General features: G+C 36.9%; 2 non-coding genes across 2 annotated transcripts; one reads left to right on the forward strand and one right to left on the reverse strand.

Moving 5' to 3' along the window:
* Positions 1-18,207: 18,207 nt before the first annotated feature.
* LOC121204100 (small nucleolar RNA R71) lies at positions 18,208-18,314 on the forward strand. Its single transcript, XR_005899028.1, has one exon. It is a non-coding gene; the product is annotated as a small nucleolar RNA R71 (small nucleolar RNA).
* Positions 18,315-24,685: 6,371 nt separating this feature from the next.
* Positions 24,686-24,793, reverse strand: LOC121204221 (small nucleolar RNA R71). The gene has a single exon (XR_005899150.1). It is a non-coding gene; the product is annotated as a small nucleolar RNA R71 (small nucleolar RNA).
* Between the last annotated feature and the right edge of the window lie 3,180 nt (positions 24,794-27,973).

Raw genomic sequence — 27,973 nt, forward strand, 5'->3', positions numbered from 1 at the left:
CACTATTAGAATTCTAATTTCACCAAAACTCTATCCCATAACCAATCAAAAATAAATACCCACGCTCACACAGGGATTCAAACATAGGACCTCCCCACAACACATAGACTCCCTAACCACTCCAACTAGCAGGCCCATTCTGATATGGCTTTACAAATAACTTAATATAAGCCCACTGAGCAAGTATAAGGCTTAAGTCAGAAAAATACCAAAATTTACCAAAGTTAAGGCTTGATCTTGGGACCTCACACACACACTTAGAACACCTAACCACTAAAGTAGATACAGACTTGTGTTAAAACTATACAGAAATAGAAATAAATATTTCGAGGTGTTACACCCGTAAGCTTGTGGACATTGCCAATTTAATTTATTATATTTTTGTGTGATATTTTTACTCTAAACGATAACACATTTATAGGCGATCAAGTTGCTGGCGTCATTGTCGGGGATTGCTACAGTGAAGTTTTTGTTAGATTGATTACCGTGAAATAATATTAACCAAAAGAAGAACAAGCTAGATAGTGTTCTAACTTTTTATTTAATTTATTTATTTTAGTGAGAAAAAAGATATTATTACAATTATTACTTTTACTTACCTTGTTGATTATCAAATTTAATCATGGATGTTGAGTTTTATAGGTCTGTGTATGAACAATCCAAATCGAGTAGGTTGTATGGAGCTTCGACAAACCTATGGAGTCATGATTACAAAGACAAGTAGTCCGATTATTCGGAAGAACTCTCACCCAATCCAATTTAGGAGAAATTGAAAACGGGTGGACCAGTTAGAGGATTTACTTTGAAAGGAAATAGAAGTAGAGACTCTATTGGAGGAGGTCGTACATGATGTCTACAATTTCGATCCAAATGACCAATATATTACCAACAATCCTCCAGAATTAAATTTTCAAAGTCAACAAGAGTTTGGGATTGGAGACGAGAATAAATTGAATATACCAAAAGATGTTTCCGATCTAATTAGCATAGATGTAGATGTAGAAGTAGAAATAGAATTAACAACTAACTTTAAGCTACAATAGATTCTGAACAAAAGTGTAGACAAGCTGATACACTTCTTGGCCATAACCGAGAAGGTGCCAACCGAAGAAATCAATGAGTTTATCTCATTCTTGTGCAACAATGAAGATAAAACTTGGGCAACCAAAGCTTTTCGTGACATGGATGGGAGGAAGCTTGAGATAATAATACCCTAGAAGACAATTTAGGGTTGGCTTAGAATTGACATCAAATGGCCCGTAATGTGGAGACAATGCTGGTCAAAGGTAAGGTGATATCATTGGATTCGACTGAGGGTACTGGTTCAAATTTATCAATAGTGGAACAAATGACGAATCAAAGTCTCAAGGATCAACTGAAAGTTCTTTTATAGAGGTGATATGGATTGTCCCGATCTCAAAAAATAATTTTTTGTTTATAATTATTTTAATTTTAAATCCTTATTTTCCATATAAATATTTTAATTGTTGAATTTAATGTTTAATTAGGATATTTTTATGTTTTTTTTATAGTGGTTATTGAGCTCAAAATCGGGGAAAAACATACAAGTCATGGGTTGAAATTTTGAGCAAAGAGGACGCCAAAAAAATTTGTGACGTCAGGATGAAGAGTGTCGTGATGTCTATGCGATGTTGGGACGAGAAATGAGTTAACGTCTCAAAGAGGCGATGACTATAAGAGGATCTCATCATGACAAGACCCTCCCAAAATGTCCCAAATAGTTTTTTACTTTCTTTCTGTCGTTCTCCAGCCCAACGCTCCCAAATCTTTTGCTTATTTAGTGTTTCCTTTTATTCTTAGCCATTAACCTTTCATTTTACATAAGATTAGGATCAAAACTCCCTTCGTTGAGTGACGTGACAACATTTTAGCTAAGGAACAACAATAGTCGATAGGGACAACACTAGAAACTAATCCAATCACCCGTAACAAAGCCCAATGGTACTCGATCTTTCTTTTAATACTTTTAAAATTAGTGTTAGATTGATAGGTTAACGAATCAGGAAATATTTTTTTATATATTGTGTTCATTGATTGTTGAATACATTGAAATCAATTAAAATGTCGTCTTGAAAGCGAATGACATCACGACGATCTGTGAAACGCGATTTTCCAAATGACTTTAGAAAATGATTTGTCTACAACAAAGTGGCCAAGTGATTTGGAAACTTTGATAAATCGTTAATCCTCGAACGTGGCTTTGATTTTGCCACGTAATTGTTCCACGACCTAATAATCACAAGGATCGACCAATTATGGTGGAATACATTTTGCGGACAACCACCCAAACTAATGGTAATTTCGATCATTCAGGAATTTTACATGAATTTTTATAAAGCTCAAGACAACAAAGTCTTTCTAATTGCAATCGATGTTGTTCATAAAACACCTTGTTATACCCCCGATTTTTAAAAAAAATTAAATGAGGACGAGGTGGATTATGATGAGGTCATTATCCTTTTAATCAAGGGTCAAGGTCATTGGCTCCAAAAGCAGGTGATTTGGGAACCATTACGATTTCAGCAATCAATAATGACCCCGGAGGAAAAAATGTGGATATATTTTATTTATGCAATTTTTTTCCTACACAAACATGCCACAAAAGTTACCCATAATCGTACTCTCTTGTTGTATTCTATTTTGCAGGGATGATAGATTAATGTGAGGGACTAGATCCTCTACACTATGAGACAGTGTGTTGGAGGCCACATACGAGGAATTTCGTACCCATACTTAATTATGGAGATGTGCAAGAAGGCCGGAGTGGAGATGGACTAAGAAGAATCGACCTCCCCACTGAAGGGTATATTAAATGATGTTCTGCAATCAGTGTGCCGATCGGGTGGGGTAGCGAAACAAGCAAGTGGCGGCATATCGGGAGTATACACGAGATCATGGGTTGCTATAGTCCATGACAGAACCCCAACCCGTACCACCAAGGTACGACAAAAAGGGTGACATCAACTTCAACAGTGCAGATGATTGATGAAATGACTCAACAGATCGAGGCATACCTTAAGTACAACACTTCGTAGATATAACAACCCAGTTTAGACCCTAGTCAGAACAGTGGTTTCAAGACCACAAATCTGAGTCAAAAAAATATTTTAATATTATTTTCTGTTCTTATAATATGTGAATTATTATGAGTGAAAATTTCATATAAAAATTTGATCGTTTGTATGTTTAATTTAGAAAAAAGGACCTAATTGCAAAAAATGCAAAATTAGCATGCTATTTGTTAAAATTGCTTAAATATTATGTCTTATTAAATGAAAGGTCCTTATGTTGTAATTAGACCATAAGATTAATGCATGGACAAAGTTGGACATGAATTAGTGGTTTATTAATGTTATAATGCAAGGGTATAATGGTAAACTAGTTATTAATGATGAATAATAAAATAAGAAATGAAATTAGTGCTTCAGTTATCTTTGTTTTGCCAAAATTAAAGAAGAAAAGATAGGGTTTATGTGTTTGAAACATTCGTCCAACATCTAGCTTGATTAAAGGTTCATTTTGACTCACTTTTTAGTCATTTCTACATTTTTGTGATCGTTGCTTTGTGTTTTATCAAGCCCATGCCTTAATTCATGAAATTGATTTTGATTTTGAGATTTTCCATGGATGGATTCATGTGTTTTATGAAGTTTACTAATGAATTATGAAAGCTTGGTGCTTGATATCCATGTTGTATAAAGTGATTTTTTAGTAAAAATGTATATTTTGGACTAATTTGTGAAAATGTGAAATTGAGGGGCTAAAATGTGAAATAAATGCAATATGAGGGCTTACATGAACTAAGGGAAAATTCAGCTAAGCATGTGTATATAGAAATTTTGTGCATTTTGTGATTTCATGAAATACAGACTAAAATGTGAAAATGTGAGGGCTAATCTGCAAAATTCCCTAAATATGTGTATATGGATTGAATTTGAATGAATATGAGATTGAATAAGTCAAATTTGAATTTATATAGATCAAGAAAGGAGAAATTCGGACCTAGATCGAGGTAAAAACAAAGTGCTTGATTGATCGACTAATATCGTCGTTTTTACGTCCGAGGTAAGTTCGTTTATAATACATATTGTTTAAATAATGGTTATATGTGATGAAATGAATAGAAATGTGATTGTGAAGTTGGAGTATGTGAAATTTGGATTGAATATGAGGCACTAAGTGTGTGAAAAATGAAATAGCTACGGCTACCAAAAATGGCACTGAGTGTGCGGGATTATAACAACGTTGGCTAACTAAATGGCATTATGTGTGCGATACTGATATAAATTTGGTTTAATATAATATCACTAAGTGTGCAATATTCTTATAGCTTCAGCTAATTAAATGGCACTAAGTGTGCGAGTTCATTGAACGTTTAAGAATGATCGAATGAATTAGTGCATCGAGCATTGATGTAATAAATGTGATAGATAAAAACGTGATGGTACAGGTATGTACGGAACCTATATGATTGATGATATTAAGTACAAGTAGATGAAAAATTATATAAATGAATGATGAAATGAGTTGGATTGAATAGCATTATTAATGCTTATTATAAGCTTAAAGATGTGGTATGAAAGTAAGATATATCCTTGAATAATAATGAGTAATATGGTGAGCTATATTAAGTGTTAGTTAATTGATTGAATTATATTTGATTGATGAGTTAAATGTGTTATATCATGAACTTACTAAGCTTTAAAGCTTACTGTGTGAAATGTTCTCTATTTTACAGTGTTATAAAGTTAGCTCGGATTCGGGATTTTTCAGTGACTCAATCTCACTATTAGACATCTATTCTGGTACCATTTTGAGAGTTGTATATATGGTATATGGCATGTATAGGATAGTGTTGTCTTGGTATGTTTTGTGTTGTGAATATTAGCCATGAAATTTGGCTTGTTAATATTGTTATATATATGGCCTATAAGTTGGTCTAAATGATGTGTTGGATAAGTAATTTATGTGATGTTTATAATGCTTATGTAATGATTTATTATGGGATATTGAAGTAGTGAATTTATGCATTTGGAACTTTGGTAAGTTGTGATGGTGTTGGCATATTGAATTGCTTGATATTATATAGCTTGATATGTGATTGAATTGGCATGTTTTGGTTGCCTTTAAATGTATGCAAATGATGCAAAAATGTTGTGGCTTTTGTGTGCTTAAGATAGGTGGGAAATGTGGCTTAAACCAAGCCTAACTTCGCCCCACACGGTTGAACACACGGGCATGTGCCTCGACCACGTGTTTGATGTAATTTAGTTATACAAGTCAGTTTCGAGCACGGGCTAGACACACGGGCATGTGGTCAGCCGTGTGGCCAAGTCAGTAACCTCCCTCAATTTCACACGGCCTGGCACACGGGCGTGTCTTGTGGCCGTGTGGTAAAGTCAGTATGTATGCCCTGTTTTTCCACGGCCTAGACACACAGGCGTGTCTAATGCCGTGTGAGGTACACGGCCTGTTCACACGGACATTTGACCCTATAATTAAAGAAAATTTTCTATGTTTCTTAAAATTTGTAAATGTTATCGGTTTATTCCCGAACCTTTTTAAAACATGTTTTAAGGTCTCGTAAACTATAAAAGGGACAATGTGTTTATGAATGAATGAGCTATGATAATATATGTGATTAGTGCATGGAATTTGTTTGTGAATGATGTGATATGGTTGGTACTGCCTCGTAACCTTATTCCGGCGGCGGAAACGGGTAATGGGTGTTACAGTAGAACTATGAATACGGGAAGGTGATGAGCCATCTAACCTAGCAATTCAACATACAGTCATTTCGAGGCCCGCAACCTCCACTATTTTGGACAGCCCCATCCAGCACCACTCAACCTGCAAAAGCTGGACCATCCGTTGTTCGAGGAAAATAGCCATGAATCATCTCGGAAGAGGGTGGCGGCACAGAAGAGTTCAATGCTGACGAATCTACCGACAATTGAGGGATATATAAATTGTGCATTTTTTGTTTCTATGTAGGAACCCAACAAGTTATGAAGCACTAAAAATTCAATCTAAAACCGGAAGGAAGAGTTAGTCCCACCAATCGCAATGGAACTTTAATGCTAATTGGGTAACCTCTATACTTTACATTTCATTGCATATTAGGGACAATGTGTCGATTAAAGTGTGACGGCTAACATAGATAATTTTTAAAATTTTTGTTATTTCATTTTGTTTTTATAGGTTTTTAGTCGTTTTCAAAATTTTTATTTTGTGTGTTTTGTTTGTTGATTGCCTCCGGACGTACCAATTCCTAGAGTAAGAATCCTTCACAAAAGATATAAAATAAAGCTATTTCTGCAAGCATACGGAGCATTACCGAGTTACAATACATTTACACATACTTTTAGCATACATTTTCACAATTCAAGCATTCATCATTCAATTTATCCCTTATACGAGCCTACGAGGCCCTAAACATGCATTGGGAGTGGTTCAGGATTAAACCAAAAACCCAAGAAACTTTAACGAAACTTTGAAAATTTTTCTCAAAGCAAGGGACACACGCCCGTATGGCTAGGTCATGTGTCTCACACGGCCACCAGACATGCCCATGTCACAGGCCATGTGGACATTCAGAATGAAAGCACATGGCCGTGTCCCAGCCCGTGTCTGACCCCATCTAACTCTCTGACTTGGGTCACACGGCCAACACATATGCTCGTGTGCTTAGACGGTGTTCCTTAATAGTGGCCACACACGCCTGTGTGCTAGGCCATGTGCTAGGCCGTGCCAATCCTGTAGGGTATACTAACTTATGCCACACGGGCAAGTCACACGCCTGTGTGTGAGGCCTTGTGGAACATACTGACTTGGTTTCAAAATCAAAACTAAGGGACACACGGCCATGTAACAAGACCGTCTGTCACACACAGTTGAGACACATGCCCGTGTGGACAAAAATAGGCTATTTACCAAGCCGATTTTGCCACCAAAATTTCATATACCTACATAACTCAAATGGTATCATTTCAAAACACAAATATGCAGCCAAAAGTCATCAACCAATATACAAATCATATTATATCTACTTCTACCATTTCAATACTCATCTTACTTTAATAAACATAGCTCACCTATATATATCATGTACCATAATTATCCAATTCATCATCCAACATCAATCCACAACAAACATATCTCAACTAAGTAAATACCTTAAACCATAATAAACATTTGAGTACCATAATTCAACATCCACCATATCATATAACAATATTTATAACAAACTACATAACATTTATAAGTTACTTCTAAAGGTCAAAATACATTTCCATCAAACATGCCAAAATGACCAAAGCCTATACATGCCATATACCATATATACAAACTTCAAAAGTACCAAAATAGATGTTCGATAGTGCGATGAAGTCTCTGACGATCCTTGAATCTAAACTAGCTTTATAAGACTATAAAACATGGAAAGGTAAACAAAGTAAGCTATGAAGCTTAGTATGTTCGTATGTAAATATGAAATAATCTTTTCATTCATTAAGATTTCTAAGTAGATAACATAAATTGTATTAAAACCTCAATCACCAAGTTAACATAAAGTTTAACCACATATTTAAGCATAGGTTCTAGGCTTTCTTTTAATTCGTTACATAAAATTTTTTTTAAATACCTATATCGATACGTAACTATTTATCATCAATTCACTTACCAAATAACTCTAGTTTTATAAATGCTTACGGCACGTGCACGTCGATTTTTCGATGCCATAGTCCAATTATGGTCTTACACATACGTTGCCATGGCCCTGCTGTGGTCTTACATTTACTTGCCATAACCCAGTTATGGTCTTATTTTCTGATTTGCCATAGCCTTGCTATGGTATTATTCAGCAACTCGTTTACTTAAACCGTACCCGTTTCCGACACCGAAATAGGGTACGAGGCATTATCGAACTAAAACATAAATAATCACACAAAATCGGACCATAAAAATCCGTTCAACTTTAAAGCCATCAACATTCAATCATAGTTCCCTATTATAGGCCTACGAGGCCCAAAATATACATCAGGAGTGGTTTGGGACTAAACTGAGAACTTTGAGGAATTTTGGGAAAACTTAGAAATTTTTTCATGAAACAAGGTCACACGCCCATGTCCTCAGGCCGTGTAACTCTCTGTTTATGATGTCAGTAAACAAAATGAACCACATGGCCAGGCCACACGCCCCTGTGCTAGGCTGTGTGACGAATTAAATTCTCACGAATTAAGTGTAGACTTCACACACCCTGGGCACATGCCCATGTCTCCAGGTCGTGTCCTTCACATGGTTGAGACACACGGTCGTGTCTCTGCCCGTGTGACCAATACTTAAGCTATCTTCAAAGCCTTTTGTTACCCTTAATCCCAACCATACTTATACACAAAAAAGGCATCTAACATAGCATCAATTTAAGGATTAAACATCCTTATTTAAGGCACAATTATAGCATTTACATGCCATCATCCATGTGTTCCATATACTCATATTATACCACATCTAAACAAACCATTCACATTCATTTAGCCTTGTCATTTTGATGACTACTTTTACCTTTATACCATGATTATCAACTTACCAAGTAATCTCAACTTAATCATCAAGCATTCTTATTCAAGGCATTATTATCTTATTACCATATTACACCTTAATTCCATGGCTATGACCACTTCGATTGGTAATAGTGCATTCATCAAGCACTTATGTCATAGCACTAATCATTCATGACAACATGCAGAATCACATCACATCCTAAAGTAGTAGCACATAACATTGGTAGATAGACTTACAAACCATAATCATTATGAGCCACATCTTATGACCATATACAAATAGATCAATATCAGCCAATACAGTTGACCAAATCATAAGAACACATATCATAATAACTAAGTCCCTATACATGCCACTCACTCGGAAACACTTAAAATATATCAATACCCTCTATTGATAGCTTAATAGTGTGATGGTGCCTCCGATGATCTCTAACCCCGAGCTAACTGACAACACTGAAAGAAATGGAACGAAGGAGTAAGTTTTAAACCTTAGTAAGCTCGTATGAAAATAATAAGCATTTCATGTCATTCCTTTACTTAGATCAATAATGTCAACATAACATAACATAAATCACAAGTATTTCATGGATATACCTACATACTTTCCATTCACAGCCCTTACCACACATGTTGTAACTTATGAACACTTAATTTATATATTACTTCATACTCATCACTCGTTCAAACATATTTCACCACAAGATCAAGCATCTTAAACATATTGTAAATCATATCATTAGCATAGTGTACAATAAAGTCTTATAATCATGATTCATTCACTTACATCTCATCAAGATCTTATAATCATAACTTTCTAATGTACAACATTGCCACATGTTCATCACATTTTAAGCTCATTGCTCATGAGTTTTGAGTACGTACCTGTACTATCTCACATCATATTCACTTACTTTCTCATCTTTGACATATTCAATAAGATTACTCATTGAGCTTCTCTTTGGACTACTCGTTGAAAACTCAGAATACTATTGGATACATCGGAAGTTTGCACCTAAGTGCTTCATATGTAGCCAATGCTACTTCATATCTTTGATCACATGTTGCTCGTTTATGAGCTATTCACGAGTCTATTCATGCAGGCTGTCAAGTATCAACAACACATGCCGGAATACCTCGCCATCAATGAGATATATGAGACCAGTACCCAGACGCCAAAACATGCGTCACATATATCACGAACTCATACCACAACTCAATGAGTTCAGATCACATAGTTCCTAGTAACATGTCACTTGTATCCTAAACTATTCCTAAGGTTCAAACAGGATTTCCTTAATTGCACGTATTCGTTGAACCTGTCCAGAAGACCAACCATATAACTCATGATAATGATTAATCACATATTTCTTCATATTGATAATAATAAAGATAATCACATTTAAACATGAAATTACAGCTCATCACAATGTCATTAAGTATCATAGACATATTTTAGATCACTTCATATGCATAACATACAATATAATTTCATAGGGGATGTCATCATTACATACCTAGCATCAATAACCTTTAACTCCACTTAATCGAATTAACATACCAAATTAGATTCAATCACAAAAAATGATAACATTATCGTAAGTACTTGCTTGTCGAGTTCTCGTCGTGTACATCATACAAAAAATCATTCAATTTATGAAATAATAGTATAATATTACAATTCAAGCATAACGTTGCATTATTATTATCACACGAATTTACCTCGAATGCGAATACAACTATTTATTCCGATTTAGTCCATACTCTCAATCTTTCCAAATCTAAGCCTAATTCTCTTTCTCTTGATCTAACATATCAAGTATAATTTATTTAACAATCACATCGATCAAATTGGTCCAAAAATCACACTTTGTAAAATTTACATTTTTGCCCCTAAATTTTTACATATTTACACTTTAGTCCCTAGACTTGTAAAATGAAATGCATGCATTTTCTTGATTACCCAAGCCTAGCCGATTTATTTTCCTTCTCATAGCAACCCACATTTTTCTTTATTTCACATTTCTACTACCCACTTTTACATATTTTACAATTTGGTCATTTTTAGGTGTTTTTATGCAAAATCACTTAGTAAAAAAGACGTTAAACACGTATCAAACTTTTTCATATTCTTCCATTAAACATCAAAACACAAGCATGTCATGCATGGGTCAAATTTTAAATATGAACCCTAATCGCGTGATTTCGTGATAGGTTTTAAAGATTTATAATTACTCGTTCTTGAACTAACTATTATTGCGATGTAGGCAAGTGTACCTATCGAACAGTAGTATAGTTTTAGCAAGACCGAATTGTCGAACCCAAAGGAACTAAAAGTACTAGTAATGACTATCTTTTTATTATCTAGCCTAAGAATAAAGAGGTTTTGTTTTAATTAACTAATTATCTAAACTAAGAACTCACAAAGAAAAGAATTGGGGAATTACTTTTGGGGAAAATCGATTGACTTAAGACAACACCTAAGGAAAAATCCACCTAGACTTTACTTGTTATTCTGGCTCCGAATTGGACGATTTATTCATTCAACTTGTTCCGTAGACATCCTTAAGTTATGTTATTATCCCTATTCAAGATTAATAACGTCTAATCCCTAGATTGAATAACTAATACTTTTCTCTAATTAACACTCTAGGGTTGCATTAACTCGATCTATGGATCCCCTTATTAGGTTTCACCCTAATCCGGCAAAATCTTGTCACCTTATGTCTAGGCGTGCAATCAACTCCGCTTAATTATGAAAAATGTACTCTTAGACAGGGTCTATTCCTCCTCTGAATAAGAGCTTGTCTTGAATCAGTATCCTGGGATATCAAAACAAGAATTAAGAACACATAATTAAGAACAAGTTAAATATTTACCATACGATTCAGAAAATAATAACAAGGTTCGTCTTAGGTTTCATTCCCCTTAGGTATTTAGGGGTTTTAGTTCATAACTAAATAAGAAAACATCTCAGAAGAATAAAGAATACAAAACATAAAGAAAACCCAAAACTCCTGAAGGGAAATTGAGGAGAGATCTTCAGTCTTGATAATGAATTCGGCTTCTGAGATGGATCAATCGTCTTTCTTGGAGTAATTCCTTACTCCCTATTCTCCGTCTCCCTTTTCTTCCTTCTCTAAGGTGTATTTATAGGCTTTGGAATGCCTAAAAGCCCTCAAAATTAGCCTTTTCTGAATTGGACTCAACTTGGGCTCGGTAGGGACGTGCCCGTGTGACACGCCCATGTGAGATTACTTCAGGCCGTGCTCAAGCCTGCCAAATTGACACGGCCGTGTGGTCTACCCGTGTGAAGAGGTCCAGGCCGTGTTGATTTTGTACTTTGGCCCATTTTCTCTATTTTTGGCTCGTTTCTTGTTCCTTTCGCTCTCCTATGCTCTCCTAAGTGTAAAACATGAAATTAAAGCATTAGGAGCATCGAATTCACTAATTCCAATGGAAAATCATCCATGAAATGCGTTAAACATGGGGTAAAAATATGTATAAATTACGGTTTATCAAATACCCCCACACTTAAGCATTTGCTTGTCCTCAAGCAAAATTCTCAACTAATAATCAAAATAAATTCTTCTCAACTTATAATTTCTATCGATAATATCTCATGATAATCCATAGGTAACCATACATTGAGAATTCAACTAAAAGAACATAAAAGTTTCAAACATTCCAAGTTGAGTATTTAATCATGCAAACATAGGTGTCTCTCCTCATTTAAGTAATTACGTTTGATTCAGAATATCACAGAGTTTCACATCCTCACTACAGATTCACTCAAATCACTCGAGGTGTTTAAGGACAATAAATGAAGCACTCAATAGTCAATAATGAAAAGTCATTACCATAGGCTTGCATGAAAATCAAATCTCCACCACTATAATTTAAGATGATACATTAATCAAAAAGGTCTTTAAAGGGTTGTAATGAGGTTTGGTTAGGGGTGTGGTCACAAGCTGAAACAAAGGGTTAAAATCAAGATTGAATTGAAAAATTACCTAACTAGAAAAAGAGTTAATCATCACTTGCGTACAACAGAGCTTCTTCTCAGACTAAGGAATTTAACTTCTAAAGCTTACAAACAGGAGATCACTAATAATATGTATACATGTTTTTTTTAAGAACAAGTTAAATAACATAGACTAACTATTAAGAACAAAACATAGCTAAGCAATCCATTCAACTCAAGTCTCGACAAAAATAGGGATTAATTTAGGGGATTTCAACAATAATGGGTTAAGGGTTAATATTAAGGGTAATACAAAGAATGGTTTGTTAGGCTCAAGGGGGTTTACTAGGGGTTAATTGTGGAGGTAGACTTTTCATGGCATGAGTGGGTTAATCCTAAGTGCCTTAATCATTTTGACATATCAAATCAAATGGTGTGGTCTCGACATGCATAATCAAGCAAGTTCTAGAATAACAGTTCAATACTGACGCACTCAAAGCAATAATAAAAGTGAGCATGAAAGAATTAATAGATGCTCAAAAGGCTCAAAAATCTCACAAAAATTATGGCTTTTTTCTGGTAAAAACTTGTGAATTCCAATTCAAAGTAATACCTAAACTTTGGGGAAACAGCCTAAGATTTTGAATTCTTAAAAATCAACTCATCATGCTTGATTCTCTAATGTCTTAAAGTTTAAACAATCAATGCATAATTGCCCATGTTTTAATTCAAGATATATCAATCAAAATCATAAATTAATTAAAATTTATCCTAAATATGTTTGAAAGCTTTTCAAGAGAACAAGGCAATCATTTAGGGATTTTTCTGATAATGAAATAAATACCCCCACACTTAAGATGTACATTGCCCTCAATGTACAAAGATAGATATTAGAGTATAAAAATAAGATGGTGAGAGAAGTGAAACTTCCTGTATAATGAATTCCTCGAACTAGAGTTCTGGAGAGGAATCGGTTCGAGAGTGGAGGAGGATACTCTGGAGGTCGTAAAGGTTCATTAGGCCATAAGTCATGTGCCAAAAGGATATTATCTCTAGTGGTAGCTATGGTCATGGGCAAGCAGGACATGGCAGTCATGGAGAACCTTTCCCGATGGAGTTTTAGTTCCTATGTGATGTTGAGCTTAAGAGCTCTATATAACTGTGATAAAATCAAGAACTTTTTAGAGGATATTAGGAAGAATAATTACTCATAAAGAAAAACCAAAATTGATAATTAAAAATAAAATTCTAAAATCTAATAAAAATAAAATTAAAAATAAAAAGTAGTTTTAATAAAAATTAAAAACATAAAATAATAAATAAATGTTTTTAAACATCTTCATCGCTGGATGGTTCGCGAGGTGGGACTGGCAATGAGATGTAGAGGTGCTGACAAATCTACTGTAGAGTAGCATCAATGTCATCAAATCATTGAAAACACTGTTGCTCGAATCAAATGAGGCGCTCAAAGATGTCAACGTATGAAGCCGCCGCATGAATTGGACGAGAGGGTGGTGGTGGCTGAGTCGGTGGGTCCTCGTGCTGTAGGGGGACATCATCAGAAATGTCCTCATAGGCCTCCTCCTTAGTAGATTGGGCGAGACGATACTGGGGAGGGTAGGTTCCTCGGCACCTCTCGATCATCCTCATGCTAAGCATGCTCAAGATGCCTTGTGAAGACATCTGGCCGATGAGGGTGAGGTATGATTCTTGGGCTGCGGTGTTGAGGAGCCCGAATTGTCGCGCCAGTCGAGTCACGTAGGGGCCGATGGAGATGACCTCCTTCTTATGTCACTCCGTCTGGTGCTAAATCACGAGGGCGATGAAATAGGCAAGGTCGATGACGTGCCTGTGCGACATGCACCATTAGAAGTAGACATCGTGGGTGTTGACGATGCCAATGCTCTTTCACCTTCCTGTAATCGTATTAGCTAAAACAGCATGTAGGTACCTCAGGGATTGTGGGAGAACTGATGCCTTGGAGTGGCTAGGATTGTAGGAGGCTGCGCCAAGGGCCAAAGTGTACCAGCACTTCGAGGGAGAAAAGTGTATGTGGCGAGTGAGAGCATGTAGTTCATTTTCCTCCTTGAACTCCTCCGTATATAAGCCTAGTGCAGCACCAAACTCTAGGATGCTTAGCTGGCGGATTAATCCGCCTAGGCAAAATTGAACCGTGCCGGGATCATCGTAGTTCGTCATTACGGTCTAAAGATGGAACGTTGAGCATAGTTTCATTGTGAGCTCAAGGTATGTTGGCTCGATAATCCCAAAGAATAGCTTCCAAGGGTCAGCGGTTAGGAGGGCTCAAATCGAATCAACCAACTGAACTTGTTCTACAGCAGCCCAGTCGATGCAGCGACCCGCAATTAAAGGTTGGGCCTGAAGTATTTGGAACAGTTCTCCCTGGCGCCCTCAGGGCAACTGTAGGAGAGGGTGACGAATTTTTGCGGTTGGACCCGCAGAAGAGGACGCTCCTTTCCTCTTCTTTGAAGCAGGTATGGTAGTTTTCTTTCCTTATGAAGACGACATTAAAAGCATGTAATATAAAGAATAATAATAATAGGTAAACGAATTCGAAGAAGTAAAAGGCATGAATTTGGAACTAACTATTTCAGCCAAGACTATGAAGCAAACTTAACCACAATAACAATCAGAATGAGAATAGAAATGTAATGGGTATAAGGTTTTTCTAATATCAATTTAACATAGAAATGTATAATAACTAACCTAGGAATGCAAATTAAATGATAGACATTGGCATGGTAAAAGCATGAGAATAAGCATAGTAATGTCATGGGTATGAGGTGTTTCTAATAACTTGATTTAACACGACATGTATGATAACTAACCTAAGAATGCAAATTAAATGATAGAAAAATGAAAAATAGTTCAAAAGATATGAAGATTATGTTGATAATAAGCATTAGAAATAAGTAAAATAGAAGTGAAAGGAGTAAACAAACACTAAGGGAAAGAGATTGAGCATCAAAAATGAAATGGGAAGCGCCACACGAGCGTGGTAGGGAGGCCATGTGGAGTTACAACGGCTAGGGTTAGGGTTTTTGAATGGGAAAAAAGTGAATAGTGCAAGGTATTTATAGATTTTGGGCCACACGGCCAGGGCACAAGCCCGTGTTCCCCAAATTTTGCCCTTGTGTTTTGCGTTTTTCCTATTTGGGCGAGTCTAAAATTCGTCCCACACCCATGTACCTCAGGCATGTCGGTTCACATGGCTATATCTCACGACCGTGTCTAGTTTCGTTCACTTCTTCCACGCCCGTGTGTGCAAGCCCCACACCCGTGTCAATCTAACAAGTTCGACCACGGGTGTTAGACACGGGCATGTCACATGCCTGTGCTATTTTAACAGGTTCAACCATGGGTCTTCCACACGGGCGTGTCGCATGCCAGTGTTGTTTTGGCAGGCTTGACTACGGCCATGTCACACAGCCGTGGCATTTTATCGTATCCCGCGTTGGGGAAATCCTTACCCTATTTTCACACGGCCATAAGCACGCCCGTGTGCCTGGCCGTGTCTCTATGGAAAACTTATATTAAAGAGCTCTGTTAGTAAGTTAGATATTGAAAACTAAATTTTGGAAGAAGTTAATACAGTTAGTGCTCGGGTTGCCTCCCAAGAAGCACTTATTTATAGTCTAAGCTCGACTTACCTCTCCGTTGTATGATCATGGTGGTTCGAGGAGTTTATACTCCTCATTCCTACTATCAATCTAAAAATAAGGTTTTAAATGGGTATTTTTTACCTTAAAAGTGCCGAACTTTGGATGACTCACCTCCACTGTACCGAATGGAAAAATACTGAGTACCGTAAGAGGGATTTCCTCATTCGGTGTAGCAGTGACAATGTGAGGATCTCCGGCATCTAATAAGACTTTATCACCAACCTTAAGTGGATTTGGAGAGGTATCGGGCTCATTCGAGCATAGTTTCAGTTTATCATGTGTTCTTGGTTTATGTGCTCGCCATTCATCTAGCTCCTCTATTTGTAGCATTCGTTCTTCATGAATAGAACCTCTACTATTGTTTGAGAGTGGCTCATGTACTTCCTTCAGACTTAGCTCCTACAATGTAGGTTGTATCATGTGGTCAATTTAAATAGAATGGTTTAGACGATCACCTTCAATTTTCGATGTGTTGTCAGAATTGCGAGCTTGAAGGGTGAGTGTTTCATCTTCTACGCGAGCCGTGAGCTCACCTATGCCAACATCAATAATTGTTTTAGCAGTTGCTAAAAAGGGCCTTCCTAGGATTAAAGGAGTATTGCTATCCTCCTCTATGTCTAAAACAATAAAGCCAACGGGAAATATAAATTTATCGATTTTGACTAGCACATCTTCAATAATACCCCTAGGAAATCTTATAGTTTTATTTGCTAATTGAATGCTCATCCTAGTCTGTTTGGGTTTCCCGAGACCTAGTTGCTTGAACATTTTAAATGGCATGACGTTGATACTAGCCCCTGAATCAGCTAATGCAATATTAACATCTAAACTACCAATTAAGTAAGGAATCGTAAAACTCCCTGGATCTTTTAGTTTGTGCGGTAGCTTATTTTTTTAGAATAGCTGAGCACACTACGTTTAACTCCACATGTGACGCCTAGTCCAACTTCCTCTTATTTGCTAAAATCTCTTTTAAGAATTTCATTGCGTTTGGCATCTGCGATAGAGCTTCAATAAACAGTAAGTTAATATGTAATTTTTTAAAGAGTTTAAGGAATTTACCAAATTGTTCATCTGAGCGGTCTTTCCTTGTCGCGTTGGGGTATGGTATACGAGGTTTATATTCGACATTTACTAATTTATTTTTGTTTTGATCTACCTCACCATGACCTTTTCTTACCATAGTTTCTTGCCGCGGTTCTGGTTCAGGTTCCACAAATCCTTCTTCATTTTGAATATTAATCACGTTGAGCTATTCCCTTGGGTTGGGTTCAGTATTACTTGGCAAACTACGTTGTGGTCATTCGGAGATTAGTTTGGAAAGCTGGCCTATCTGAGTTCCAAGCTCTTGGATCGACGCTTGTTTATTCTTAGGTGTTGTCTTGGTGTTCTGGAAACGAGTTCCTGACACCGATATAAACTCTAAGAGCATCTCTTCCAGGTTCGGCTTCTTTTCCTGTTGGTAGGGTGGTTGCTGAAAACCCGGAGGATGTTGTGGTCTTTGATTTCCTTGGCCTCCCCACGAAAAATTGGGATGGTTCCTCCAACCTGCATTGTAAGTGTTACTAAATGGATTGTTTTGAGGTCGATGATTATTACCCATGTAGTTTAGTTGCTCATTATCCATGTTATGGGCATAAGGTTGATATTCCGGATGGCTTGTTCCACCGCTACTTGCTTCGCACTGCATTACTAGGTGAACCTATGAAGAATTAAGAAAACTATCAATCTTTTTATTCAAGAGTTCTACCTGATTTGACAGCATGGTGACTAAATCAACGTTATAAACACTGACTATTTTCATTGGCTTTTCCTTATGACTTGCCACTAATAGTTATTCAGTGACATCTCCTCAATAAACTCATAGGCATCTTCAGGTGTTTTACTATTGATGGTTCCACCAGCACCTGCGTCAACCATTTGCCGAGTCGAAGGATTCAGACCATTGTGGAATGTTTGAACTTGGAGCCAAAGCGGTAACCCATGGTGAGGGCACCTTCTCAGTAAGTCTTTGTATCTCTCTCATGCATCGTAGAGGGTTTCTAAATCCATCTGCACAAAAGAAGAGATATCATTACCTAATTTAGTCGTTTTAGCCGGTGAAAAATATTTTAGTAAGAATTTTTTCGGTCATTTGTTCCCAAGTAGTAATTGACCCTCGTGGTAACGAGTTCAACCACTGTTTAGTTTGTTCCTTAATGAAAAAAGGAATAACCGAAGACGAATGGCATCATCAGAAACGCCAATGATTTTAAATGTATCGCAAAATTCTAGATAGTTTACTAAGTGAGCGTTGGGATCTTCATCCTGCAAACCATCAAACTGAACAAATTGTTATATCATTTGAATAGTGTTAGCTTTTAATTCAAAAGTATTTGCAGCTACAACAGGTCTAACTATGCTAGATTCAGTTCCTATTAAAGATGTTAAATGTGCTTAGCGCCAGAATAGAGATAGGGAGAGAGGTAAAAACAAGAGGGATTCAGATCCCTTTAATTTTGTTCTGAGGCCTAAAAAAAGGGTAGATTTAATGGGACAGTTAGAGTGGGGGCCCCTATTTCTTCTATTGCTCCTACTGGGTTACAGCCATGTAGTGATTGTGGTAGGTGCCAACCGGACGAGTTTTGGAGGTAGATTGGGGCCTGTTTGAGATGTGGGTCTTTAGAGCACCGTATTCAGGAGTGCCCATTAAGGGTTGATTAGGTGCAAGTTCTGACACCAGAACTGAGGTGGACGATGAGGTGGTTGTGATCCGAGAGCGTCGAGATTATATGTCTAATGTGATCTCCGTGCTCGTGGATGAGAAATTTGTCTGGGGACTCTTCGATTAGAGATATCAGAAATGTAAGGGATTTTTTAGATGTTTTTCCTGAGGAGTTACCGGGATTGCCTCAGAGCTGAAAGGTTGAATTTGTGATTGAGCTCCTTCTAGGTACAGCTTCGGTGTCTATCGCTCCCTATCGAATGGTACCGAAAGAGCTTACAGAACTTAAGGCTCAACTGCAGGAGTTGTTGGAACGTAGATTCATCCATCTGAGTGTATCTCCATGGGAAGCACCAGTTCTGTTTGTTAAGAAGAAAGAAGGAATCATGAGGATATGCATTGACTTTCGACAGTTGAACAAGCTGACTGTTAAGAATAAGTGATAAACCGTAATTTATACATATTTTTATCCCATGCTTAGCACATTTATGGATGGTTTCTCCTTAAATTTGGTGAATTCGATGCTCCTAATCCTTTAATTTCATGTTTTATACTTAGGTGAGCATAGGAGAGTAAAAAGAGCAAGAAATGGGCCGAAAACGGAGAAAATGGGCCGACGTGAGAAATCAACATGGCCTGGACTTCCACATAGGCATGTCGTATGGCCGTGTCCATTTGGCAGGATCGAAGCACGACTTACACGGGTAGACTACACACCCATGCCTATTCAACAACCTTAACCATGGGCTGGAGTAATCGCACACGGGCGTGTCACACGGGCGTCTCCCTGTCGAGCCCAAGTATAGCCCTATTCTAAAAAGGCCACTTTTAAGTTCTCTTAGGTATTCTAAAGCCTATTTAAACACTGGATGAGGCACTTAGAACACAGGCGCATAGTAGGAAGTAAGGAATTACTCAAGGGAAGCCGATTGGTCTATCTCAGAAGTCAGATTCATCGTCAAGACTGAAGATCTCCCTTCAATTTCCATTCAGGGGTTTTAGTTTTCTTTATGTTTTATATTAGTTATTCTTCTGAGATGTTTTCTTTTGTAATTATGAACTAATCCCCCTAAATACCCAAGGGGAATGAAACCTAAGATAGATCTTGTTACTATTATCTGAGTTGTATAATAAATAGTTAACTTGTTCTTAATTATGTGTTATTAATTCTTGTTTTAATATTCTAGGATATTGATTTGTGACAGCCCAAAATTTACCCTAGTCGGGAAGTGGATTCGGGACCACAAAACCGAGTCATAAAAAAATATTTGATTTCCATATTCTATGCTTATTATGTGTGTACATGAGTATGTGGAAGTTTCATTCTCCAATTTTGCCAATTGCATGAGAAATTATTAAATAGGGATTGATATGAGACATGGTGAAAATATGATAGGCTAATTTAAAATGGTCTATTAATGCATGTTGTGAAAATGATGGGTTTGCATGTCAAATTACCCAAAATTTGAGCTAGTGGTTGGCCATGCTATGGGTGGAAACATGTTGGGAACATGTTGGCCTAGTGAGGTATGTAGGAAAAAAATAAAATAAGGGGCATGGGCATAAAATAATGAAAAGGAGTATGATGAATACAAAAAAAAATGTGTGTAGTTGTTCCCCCCCCATTGCCGTGAGCTAAAGAAAAGAAAGGAGAAAATTTTTGTTCATCCTTTCTCATCTTCATTTAGCCGAAACTAGAAAGAAAAAAACAAAGAAAAAAAAATGCTCATCCTTTGGTTCATCCTTGGCCAAAAATTTTAAGGAGGAAGGAAGAAGAAAGGTTGAAGAGGTTCGGCCATGCATGTAGCTAGGCTAAGGTATGTTTGATGATGTTCCATGAGATGCATGCATGTTTTAGTTGTTAGCTTGAGTTCTACCTAGCCCATGGTCTAAATCTTGCTATGTGATGGAAATGACACTCGGCCATGGATGCATCATTCTTGGTTGATGTTTGATGTTGTGGTGATGAGGCATGAGGATGAGTTAAGATTCGGCCTAGGTGGAGTTTGTGTTAATGCCATTGCATGCTAAATATGAAGCTTGTTAATGATGCATGTGATGGTGGCTTGATGATTCTTGAACCTCCTTTTTAGCATTTTTGAGTGAGCACATATGTGCATTGGTTGCTAAATGGAGAAGAATCGGCTAGCAAGTTGTGTGCTAAGGCCGAATATAACTTTTGCATGTTAATGAGCAATGCATGTGTTAAATTGATGGAAAGGGAGAGGATGCTTTACTAGTGTGTATATGTGTGTATTAGCCAAGTTTTGAACTTGAAACAAAAGGGTGTTTAGTCAATACAAGTGACCATACTTGTAGAATGTATTAAGTGTTGAAATCGGCCCCAAAATAGACATGCATATTCGGCCAAGGGGGAAAAATTAGCTAAAATGTTGAGTTTGATTCATGATTCCGTACATATGTGACTTTAATGTCTAATGTATAAATATGGGCTAAGTGCCTTGTGTTCCTCTTTTCGATGCTCAAATGATTAAATCAATTTATTTGTTTAATTAAGCTCAAGAGCAAAGGGGAACTAAATCCGATAAAGGGAAGGAAAAAGTGGTCGAATAGCTATCGGAATCGTTCGACAACACCCGAGGTAAGTTCTTGAGTAAAAGAGCTTAAATTATGATGTGATTAGATCATGTTTTGAGCAAATTAAAATCATGCTCTTTGTGTGGCTATTGAGCCGAATTTGCAAGAATGATAAATGTCTTGTGTTTGAGTTTCGCTAACGAAAATGAAATACGAATGGGCCATGATTTATTGTTAAATGTGCATGGTTATTTGAATGATGTCCGGGCTAAGTCCCGAAGGCTTGTGCTAAGTGACAATATCCGGACTAAGATCCGAAGGCATTTGTGCGAGATACTAATTCCGGGCTAAGCCCGAAGGCATTTGTGCGAGATACTAATTCCGGGCTAAGCCCGAAGGCATTCGTGCGAGATACTAATTCCGGGCTAAGCCCGAAGGCATTTGTGCGAGTTACTAAATCCGGGTTAAGTCCCGAAGGCATTTGTGCGAATTACTATAACCGGGCTATGTCCCGAAGGCATTTGAACGAGGAGCTATATCCGGTTAAATTCCGAAGGTACGTGATTTGGGAATGAATGAACTTGCTGTAAAATTCCAGTTAATACTCTCGAAACATCCCAACATTGAGGTATGTTTCGTATGTGCTTGAATTTAGTTGAGCCCTTACAAATAAGTATTCGCTCAGTTGATAAACGAGCTACCGGCCTTTGGCTGAGTTGATCTTTTGTGTATGTACATAAGGGTTGATAATGTGAAGCAAGTACGATATCGTAAATTTGTGCATATGAAATTATCCGTTTAGCTATATGAATGCTATACTTTTGTTGTGCTGGAATTCCTTGCTCAAAACTTACTAAGCATAAATTGCTTACTCCGTTTCATTGCTCCTCTGTTTTATAGATTTGGTTCTCCAGCTATCGGACTCGGGATCTTGAGGTCAAAGTCGCCCACACTATCAAAGCCCCCTTTTGGTACAATTTTGGTTGAACTTCGAAATGGCATGTATAGGACTACCCGTTTGTTGTGGGTCGTGGACCCTTTGGACTTGTATACATTTTGGATAGCCATGCGAAAATGGCTTATATGTGTTTGATTATATTGTTATAATCATTTGGTGTGGATATGCTTGACAAGGATTGGCCATGGGGATGGTTAATCACTTTCATAAATTGTGCTATTTATGCAAAAAGGGCTAGTTGAATCATGGAAACCATGAAATAGGTAAAATCTACCTTAAAGGCAGATGCTGACAGCAGCAGTGATGTAGATTTGGAAAATCACTAAAAATAGTATGAAGGGAATTAAATAGTGAATAAATTATGTAAACAAACCTTGATGAATCTACTTTCATAGGAAAGTAACAAAACAATCATACGGACAGAATGTTAAGAGATATTCAGGTTCTCGTGAGACAGGGCCAGAACGGTTTCTGGATTTCCTATTCCGACTTTGGAAATTCATTATAAATTAACCAGAGATAATTAGGAGTCATACCATATATGGATAGATTCCTCTCTAAGTCTAGTTTCTATAGAAACAAACGGAATCAGTATTGAAGCCCTGTACAGGGAGATATCCAAGTCGTAATGCGCAAAGGTCAGGGTAGTCGATCCCTGTAACATGGGAGACTTTGACTAATAAACTGTACTAATTGGCCTGACCAAAAATTCTAGAAAAAAATATGTAGATGGGTATATGAGTCTAGTTTCAGGGAAAATTTACGGAACTGGATTCTGAGTTTTGAAACTCAACATATGATTTTTAAAGCGACTAGTACGCAGATTGCCAGTGTCTGGGAAATTTTTTTAAGGGGCTTAAAGTCTGTTAACACCTCGTGTTCGACTCCGGTGTCGGTCTCGGGTTCGAGGTGTTACAGATTCAAGTTAATTCTCTTATTCAGAGGAGGAAAAGACCTTGTCTAAGAGTAAATTTGTAGTAATTAAGCAGAGTCGATTGCACGCCTAGAGATAGGGTGATAAGATTTTGTCGAATTAGGGTGAAACCTAATAAGGGGATCCATAGATTGAGTTAATGCAACACTAGGGTGTTAATTAGAAAGAGATTTCAATTAAATCAACCTAGGGTTAGACGTTATTAGTCTTGAGAGAGATAATAATATAACTTAGGGATTTCTACAGATCAAGTCAAATGAATAAATCGTCTGATTCAGAGTCAAATAACAAGTGAAGTCTAGGTGGATTTTTCCTTGGGTATTGTCTTAATCAATCGAATTTTCCCAAAAGCTTTTCCCCAATTTCTCTTTGTGTACTCTTAGTTTAGTTAATTAGTTTAGATGAACAAATCTCTTAATTTTTAGGCTAGATAACAATAAGAAAGTAATTACTAGTACTCTTGGTTCATTTGGGTTCAACAATCCGATCTTGCTAAAGTTATACTACTGTTCGATAGGTACACTTGCCTTCATCGTGATATTAGTTAGTTTTAAGAATGATTAATTATAAATTTTTAAAACCTGTCGTAGATATCACGTATCAAGTTTTTGGCACCGCTGCCAGGGACTAGGTTATTAGGAACACTCGATTTTTATTACTTTAACCGTTCTATTTTATTTGCAATTTAAATTTTTATTTTCTTTTCTAAATTCTTCATTTATTTTCTTCTGACAAGTTTTTTCTAGTTTATGACCAGAAGAAACCTGTCGGGACCATTACTGTTTGATAGTGAGATCGTTCACACAGTTTGCAGAAACTGAAGAGAAATAAGGCAAAGTTTACGATACACAGAGGAAGAGCAAAAGTACAATACTTCAACCACAACCGAGGAGATGGCTAAAAACCAAGAAAATTCGCTACCTCCTGCAATTGCTGCTAATCAGAATCCTGCTCCACATACTATGTATGATAATGCTAAACCTTCTATAACAGGAACTGAATCGAGCATAGTTAGGCCTGCTGTTGCTGTAAATAATTTTGAACTGAAACCTAACACCATTCAAAGGATCCAACAGTTTGTTCAGTTTGATGGTTTGCAAGACGAGGATCCCAACACTCACTTCGAAAAATTTTTAGAGTTTTACGACACTTTTAAAATCAATGGCATTTCTGATGATGCCATTCGCCTTCAGTTGTTTCCCTTCTCGTTGAGGAATAAGGTTAAACAATGGTTAAACTCGTTACCACGAGGGTCAATCACTATTTGGGAACAAATGACTGAAAGTTTTTATTAAATTATTTTCTACTGGCTAAAATAGTCAAAAATTACGTAATGATATCTCCTCTTTTGTGCAGATGGATTTAGAAGCACTCTACGATGCATGGGAGCGATACAAGGATCTATTGAGAAGGTGCCCTCACCATGGGTTACCACTCTGGCTAATGATTAACACAGTCGCTGGAGGAACTATCATTAATAAGACACCTGATGATGCTTCTGAATTTATAGAAGAGATGTCACTGAATGATTATCAGTGACAAGTCATAAGGACAAAGCCAGTGAAAACAGCCGGCATTTTTAACGTCGATCCGGTCACCATGCTCTCTAATCAGGTAGAACTTTTGAATAGAAAAATTGACTGTTTTCTTAGTTCTTCACAGGTTTACCTAGCAATGCAGTGCAAAGCAAGTGGAGATGGATCAAGCAATTCAGAATACCTACCTTATGGCCTCAACGTGGAGAACGAGCAATTAAATTACATGGGTAATAATCCCCGATCTCAAAATAATCCTTATAGTAATACTTATAATCCAGGTTGGAGGAACCGCTCAAATTTCTCATGGGGAAGCCAAGGGAATCAGAGACCACCACCTCTAGGCTTCCAACAACCACCCTACCAATAAGAAAAAAAGCCAAACCTTGAGGAGATGCTAACAAAATTCATCTCGGTGTTAGAAACTCATTTTTAGAATACCGAGATAGGACTTAGGAATCAACAAGCATCGATCCAAGGGCTCGAAACTCATATAGGACAGAGTCTACCAAGTAACACTGAACCCACCCAGAAGAGCATGTGAAAGCAGTTACACTAAGGAGTGGGAAACTGTTAGCCAAATCTGAAAAGAAGCCACCACAAGAAGCTGACAAAAAAGAGATTGAACCCGAAAACAGTGACAATCTAATGCCAAAAGAATATAAAGCACCAATCCTATACCCAGTAAAGTTGAAGAAAGACCGCATAGATGCACAATTCTATAAATTTCTTGAACTTTTTAAACAACTGCATATTAACTTACCTTTTGTTGAAGCTATATCGCAGATGCCTACATATGCAAAATTTTTAAAGGAGCTTCTAACAAACAAAAGGAAGTTCGAAGACTTATCTATAGTGGAACTTAATGAGGAATGCTCAGCCATACTCCAAAATAAACTGCTAATCAAACTGAAAGATCCATGAAGTTTTACTATTCCCTGCTTAATTAGTAGTTTGAATATTGATAAAGCATTAGCTGATTTAGGCGCCAGCATTAATTTGATGCCATATAAAATGTTTAAACAACTTGGTCTTGGGAAACCTAAACCCACTAGGATGAGTATTCAATTAGCTAATAGATCTGTTAAATATCCAGGGGAATTATAGAGGACGTACTTGTAAAAGTGGATAAATTTATATTCCCTGTTGATTTCGTTGTGCTTGACATGGATGAAGATGTTGAGGTACCTTTAATCTTAGGTTGGCCATTTTTTAGCCATTGCTAGGGCTGTAATTGATGTGGGTGATGGTAAATTGATACTTAAAGTAGGTGACGAAGAGATTATTTTTAAAATTTATGATGCAATGAGATTTTCTAGGGAACAGGATGACTCATGTTATTTTATCGACTCTATTGATCATGCTACTCAAGATTCTTTTCAGGAAATCGTACACAAGGCCACGATAGAACTATGTCTCGTCCAAGGAGAGGGGGAGGATGATAATTATGGGATAGGAACCAAACTAAACTCCAATGAAACCTCCCCAAAACTAGCAGAATATGAGAGAATTAAGGTAAAAGATGAACTTAAGAAAAACCCTCTATTGAAGAACCTCCCAAACTGGAACTTAAACAATTGCCGAATCACTTGGAATTTGCATTCTTTGGAAATAATTCTACATTATCGGTAATTATTGCATCCAACTGGCAACCCAAGGAGAAAGAGGAATTACTCCAAGTATTAAGAGAGCATAAAAGGGCCATAGCTTGGAAAACTTCTTACAATAAAGGGATCAACCCTTCTTTTTGCACCCACAAAATTTTAATGGAAGATGAATATAAACCATGCGAGCAAGCCCAAAGACGATTGAACCCTAACATAAAGGAAGTTGTTAAAGCTGAGGTAATTAAACTTCTAGATGCTGGAATTATTTATCCTATTTCTGATAGTTTTTGGGTGAGTCCAATGCAGGTTGTTCCTAAGAAAGGAGGCATGACTGTTGTAGCCAATGAGAAGAATGAATTAATCCCAACAAGGACAGTCACAGGTTGGAGAGTGTGCATTGATTATAGGAAGCTAAATGATGCCACGAGAAAAGATCACTTCCCCTTCCATTCGTTGACCAAATGTTGGAAAGATTGTCAGGGCACATGTACTACTGCTTTTTAGATGGACTCTTTGGCTATTTCCAAATCCCAGTAGCTCCTGAAGATCAAGAAAAGACAACATTTACATGTGCATATGGTCTGTTTACTTATCGTAGAATGCCTTTTGGATTATGTAATGCTCTTGCTACTTTTCAGCGCTGCATGATGGCCATTTTTGACAAACTCACAGAAGACGCCATGGAGGTATTTATGGATGATTTCTCAGTTTTCAGTAACTCTTTCCATATTTTCCTTAAAAATTTAAAACGAGTGTTAGTAAGATGTGAGGAAACAAACCTTGTGCTTAACTGGGAAAAATGTCACTTTATGGTTCAATAAGGTATTGTGTTCGAACATAAAATTTCTAGTAGAGAGATTGAGGTTGATAAATCTAAAATTGACACCATTAAAAAACTACCTCCCCCTAATTTGGTTAAGGCCATTAGAAGCTTTTTAGGACATGTTGAGTTTTATAGAAGATTTATTAAAGACTTTTCTAAAATAGCTAAGCCTTTGACTAAATTATTAGAAAAAGATGTGCCTTTTAATTTCAATCAAGAGTGTTTAAAAGCATTTAATACTTTAAAGGATAAACTGACTAAAGCTCCAATTATAATTGCACCTAATTGGAATTCACCTTTTGAACTAATGTGCAATGCGAGTGATTTTGCAGTAGGTGCAGTTTTGGGATAGCAAAGAGATAAACATTTTCAACCTATCTATTATGCTAGCAAAACTTTGATAGCCGCACAAGAAAACTACACCACCACAGAGAAAGAGCTTCTAGCTGTGGTTTTTGCATTTGATAAATTTAGGTCATATTTAATATTGTCTAAAGTTTTCGTTTATACTGACCATTCCGCTCTTCGCCACCTATTGACTAAAACTGATGCAAAACCTCGACTCATTTGATGAATTTTATTATTGCAGGAATTTGACTTAGAGATTAAGGATAAGAAAGGAGCTGAAAATCTTGCAGCTGACCA

The sequence above is a fragment of the Gossypium hirsutum genome, chromosome A07, assembly GCF_007990345.1.
Source record: "Gossypium hirsutum isolate 1008001.06 chromosome A07, Gossypium_hirsutum_v2.1, whole genome shotgun sequence".
In the NCBI taxonomy this organism is placed as follows: Eukaryota; Viridiplantae; Streptophyta; class Magnoliopsida; order Malvales; family Malvaceae; genus Gossypium; species Gossypium hirsutum.